The following is a 5,739-nucleotide window of genomic DNA, read 5'->3' on the forward strand; positions in this document are numbered from 1 at the left end:
ACATCAGAATATAGGAGAAACCAAGATAGCTTTATTGATGAATAACAAGGTTCAGGAAGAGATACAACCCAGAGGGCTCCAATCCAGCATCTCCTTCCCAGCAAATGGAATTCCTATCTTCACCCCTTTCAAAGCATTAAGCACCCAATGATTCCAGTCTCAAACCAACAGCAATTCTTTTCAATAACAAAATTCCAGCCTCTGGATCTCATGGAGGAGAGATCCATATATAGATGTTTGGAGAGAGGATGAGTCAGCTTGAGATCTGACTAGTGTCCTCTCCCTCTGTCATTTCTTGAGTCCACTTGGAGGTTCTTGCTTCCACTTGGAGATTTGGAACCTCTTACTCATCACCAGTCGAATTTCCTGAGGCAAGTGTCATTTTGGAAGCTTCCTGGGTTTTGACACCTTGAGAAATGAGCCTGCCACTTGTCCACTCTCGTTCAGCGCAGGTAGCCTTTGTTCCAGTTGACATTCAACGCAGGCAGCCAGTGTTGGCTTTGACATTCAGCGCAAACAACTAGTGTAGCCACTGAAATGATCCTGAATTGACTTGTTTTGAGCAGTTTTTGGTGGAGAACTTCTGTGAATTGTTGTAGTTTGTTAGCCTTGTTCCTCTAGGGGTAGGAACAACATGTTTAGGGACTTTGGATCCCTTAGATTATGGACATTTCATGCTCAATGATGTAAGGCACAAAAATGTCTATAACAGTTGCCCCCTAAAGTATGAGGCTGTTTATCGGGTGAAATGCTTTATCAGGGGGATCCGAAGTTCATCCAATGCTGGGAGGAGACCTATAATAAGATATAATACAATACATTATTTTTCATACTGCTTTCATGATCTAGCTGAGGCGGGCATTCCCATGCTCAGCTTTATAAATTCATTTTTCTGTACATAGAACAGACAATCGTCTGATGGTAGACTGATAATTTTGATGAAATTATCATCCTTTGAGTAGGATGATTATCTGCTGCAATGATGTACATGTCAATGTCTTTATCTTTCCTGAATATATATCGCATCCTGGATGGATGAAACTAGATCCGGGGTCTTCAAACTCGTTCGATCTTCACTCTAAGTACAAGTCGATCCATGTGAGAAATGTTCTGAAGTCGAACATGGAAAGACATCGCTTGATTACCGGTGAATGATGTAAACCGTTAACAAGCGCGAGAGGAATCACTGATAATGATAATGACCCTCAAGGTACTGCAGTACAATTCACGTGGTGTGAATAAAGGACTTGGCGTCGAACACCACGCAAAATCTTTCGGTCGAAGGTCATTGATGTATACCTGTCGCCGGAAGTGAGAAACTTGCCATTGTGGCATGCAAGCTTCAAAGTACTGAAGGGGTTGTTCCTAGATCAACTTCTTGGATAATGAGCTGATGTCGACAAGAAGTGATCCGTCAAAGGAGGGCCTTAATGAATCCCACATCAGTGACACGGAACGGAGCTAATGATTTTAATGGAGGTGAAAATGATCTGTGACATATGATTCAGGGTGGCGATCATGAAAGGATGAAGGATAATGTATGGCAGTGGATGGGACACGGTTGTCTTTTCTGAACGACTTCTCTTGAACATATGGCGACACTGATGCGATGGATTGGTAGCATTACCCCAAATATGGATGGTATGGCGAGACCATGGATGTGACCGGTGAATGAAACAACCCAACCCGATTGTGATACGGAGGAAAAGTGTCATGTTCAAGAGCGACTTGCTACCATCAAAGTTTTCTTTAGTTTCTCCCAATTTTTCCCCAGTCATTGCTGACCAGTACCTCTTTATTTTTGTCAAGCTTGAGGAGGATAACATATGCTTGTTCTATAACCTGCCCTTCGGGCAAGCCCATCGCTATGTTTTAACGAGCCTAGCGATAGTGAAACTCGTTCTCGTCTAAAGACAAGTTTGTCGCTATTTAATGATTTTAACGAGTCTAACGACAAGGATAACTCGGTCCTTTTCATTTTTAGAGAGTCTGAAAAGGTACATAAAGTTAACTCCAAAAGTCCTTTTTCGTCATCTAATCCCTTAAGTCCGAAAAAGTATAAAACAATACAGAAGGGATGAGTTTTCGATAGTTTTAACGAGCCGAACAAAACAAGCGCTCGATCTTTTTGTGCAATAATCCCTCAGGTCCAAAAAGATTAAAATCTAGAGGAGGGATAGCTCTTCTGGTCGCTTTAACGAGCTGGAAGGCCAAAACTCGGCAATCTTTTCATATTTTATGAGTCAGTTGAAAAGAGCTTAAAGAAGACTCGTCTTTTGAGGAACGAGTGATAAACAGGGTTAGCAGCTGATTCCAGGTACAGGTTGGAATTTTCCAATCACGGCAGTGTCATAAGGATGGCTAGGTGAAATCACTCTTCGCAGCTGTTCCTCAAAATGGGTAAACAAACATATGGAGGTGAACGATCGACCAAATGAAAAGTGGAGGTGACGGTGCAAACACGACCAAGGCTTTAATGGCTGATGATATTACATTCACAGTGGTTATTTACTGGGATAGTTCATTTTTTAACGAGCTTAAACGCGGGTGGAAACATTTGCTCGATCTTACGTTTATTTTTTAACGAGCATGAACTATGTGCTAAAACTGCTCGGATCTTGCGTTTATTTTTTAATGAGCATGAACTTTATGCTAAAACTGCTCGAAGATAAGTTTGCATGCCCCCAGCATAACAACGCAAATCGAGGTGCATGCCCCCCAAGCTTCATTGCATTCAACTTGGTGGTTGGAATGAAGGTTTACCTTTGAGATTTGGAAAGGGGATTGTTTCATTTTTAATGAGGTTGACACAGTAAAAGAACTATCCTCATGACTCCTTGTTTCATTTTTTAACGAGGTCGACACAGGATAAGAACTGTCCTCGGAGTCCAAATCCATTAGATATAGAAGGTTTCATATTCCACTGCGGCCACTTCCGCCAGATTACTCAGAGGCGGTAGGGCAAAAGTACCCATTAAGGCAGGGTCTTTTAGGAGACCTACTCCGATATTTTGGAGCGAATGATTACTTCCATGGATCATTGGAATGCTTCCCGTAACTTGAGAACCATTGGGGAGGAAGTTTTGCTGATCGACGATTGTAATCCCTCCTTGAAAGGGAAATGCAATCTTTCTGAAATAGGTCGACACAACAGCTGCCATGGCATATATCCATGGTCTTCCTAGTAGGATGTTATAATCAAGATTCCCATCTATGACTTCAACATCTATTTCTACTGTTTTCCCTCCTAGTTCCACTTCCAAGTTATTTAGAATACCATATGGGGTATATGTCCGTCCATCAAATTCTTTTAATGTCGTCGAAGATTGGGACAAGGTTTGAGATCCTAAAGTTTTCCAGCAACTCATCGACATAATGCATGTAGATGCCCCCTCATCAATAATTGTTCGATGAACAGTTTTGTTGAGGGCTTTCACTTGAATAAGGAAAGCTAGTTGAGCTGGTAACTGAGGGTCATATCCTTTATGATTAAAGGCCACAAGATTGGAATCCATTGGGTCAATCCCACTATTGCTGATAATAAAGCTTGCTCTTGGGAGAGGCAATTTTGCGGTACCTCAAGCGTCGACATAGCGGACGGCGATTGGGCCAGGTCCTCTATTATATTACAATTCTGTGCTATTTTTGCACGAGGATTAAATGTCGACTTGTGTACTACTCCCTTTGGCGACTTTATCATTTGTTCAGGAATGATGGGTGGCACAACTTTGGTCAAAGTTGTTGTCGAACTACTAGGTCGTTCATTAGCCTTGTTATTCGACACCTGTGGATTCCCGTAATCTTTATTCCTTGTCAAAGCATCATTTTGCTGCTTTGAGATAGACAACATAAGCACTTGGGATCGGGAAGCATTTTGATTAGCAACCAGTTTGGTTCCCGGGCTTGGAAACGGATCAGTCAATACTGCTGGGGTTTTTGAACTCTTAAAGAGTTTCTTAACTTCAGCTATATGTGGACAATCTCTCGTCCAATGATCCTCATCACATATATGACACCCCGCAGGGGGTTTCCTTTTTCTCCCTTTCTTTTTCTTCTTGCCCCCTGGTTGCTTCAGTTGTTTGCCCTTGTCGGTCGACATGGCATTTACTTCCGAGGCAAGAAGTTCCTCATTTGCATTTTGACCGGAAATCTTACGGGCCTTTTTAGATATAGCCTTTGTCGATTTCATGTCTGTTGCGCCAATCACACCATCGCCGGCATGAGAGTCATTGTTTGATTTAGGAGGAGGAGGAATTGAGAATTCTGGTCTAGGGGCATCAGGTATTTTGTCGTAGAGCGTGTCGAACTGAGTGTAAACCAAGTCCAGATATTGCGCACGAGCGATGACTTGCTCTTCCGTTATGACTCACCCCTTTGCCACATCTTCCGTGATGGCAGGAAGTAATGACTTGATAAACCATTCAGCTAATAGCTGATCGGGAACGTACGTTTTTACCATCCTACGACGACGTCGCCACTCATGTATATGATCAGATATGTGAGTGGTCGTTATCTATTTGAAGTTGGTTAGGAGTTCCGTTCCCGTTTCATACCTTATGGGTAATTGAAAATGGGTTAAGAAAGTCGTGGCTAGGGTACTGAAGTTGTCGAATGAAGCTCTAGGCAATTCGATATACCATTTTGCTTCCGGACCAGTTAACGTCCTCTAAAAAAGGCGAAGCCTAATCAAATCATCATTTAGGGTGTTTGATGAACACCACAGATGAAAGGTCATCACATGATTCGACGGATCTTCACCCGGATTTCCATTAAATTTAGGAATATCTGACGGAAGTTTATGCGAAATCACTGGCCACCAAGGGGCATAAGCAATTGGATCATTCGTCAGCCGGTTTAGATCTGGTAATTCTAGAGTTGCTACAAAGGGCAACTGTTGAGTCAGGTTAGGCGAAGCATACCCAAGATAATATGGAATCGCCTGAGCAGTGGGTCTTTGCATACCAGCATAATGTATTTGATGCTGGCAACTTTGACAAGGTTGATGGGCATAACCATTATAATATGGTTGTTGGTAACCACTTTGTAAATGTGATTGCCCATTACTTACAAAGACTTGTTGCTCAGGTCCTTGATATGATTGCTGGAATGGGGGTTGATGAGTTTGAACCAGCTCTGGTTGTTGGATCAGTTGCTGTTGTCCAATACTGGATGATTGACCAAGATGAGGAGTCATAGTACTTGTTTGAGCCTGAGTCGCTCCAGATAAGGAGGCACTAACCGGAGGTTGTGATTGAGTTGTCGAGACAAGAGGCTGTTGTATGGCAACCTGAGAAACTTGGGGTTGACATACAACAGGTAGCACTTGTACTTGCGACGCAATCACCATACCAGGTATAGTGGCAACATTCGACACAGGGTGGACTGGTTGCATTGAATATGCAACCCTTGGTTGCTGAGGCAGTATCGGTACCCATCCGCTGGATGTAATTCCAGTTTGATCTGAACTTTGTTGTAAACTCCCATATGGTTGTTCTCTGGGGGGGAACAATGAAAAGGCATATTGCCCTCCATATGGTGGCAATCCAGTACTTAAAGGGTAGATTGGCCTTTGAAGACACATTGGATCAATTTGTTGAGTTTCAACATAAGAAATACCAGATGATAATCCGGATGAAGAAATACGAACTAACCATGTCGTCGAAACAGTCTCTGATTGGACTCCAGCTTGTTGTTGACAATTTGCCGGGACAGATGGTATACCAGCGAACATCGTTGGAG

Source organism: Pinus tabuliformis, chromosome X (genome assembly GCF_031772625.1).
Source record: "Pinus tabuliformis cultivar Carrire ecotype Pingquan chromosome X, CPIR1, whole genome shotgun sequence".
Classification (NCBI taxonomy): Eukaryota; Viridiplantae; Streptophyta; class Pinopsida; order Pinales; family Pinaceae; genus Pinus; species Pinus tabuliformis.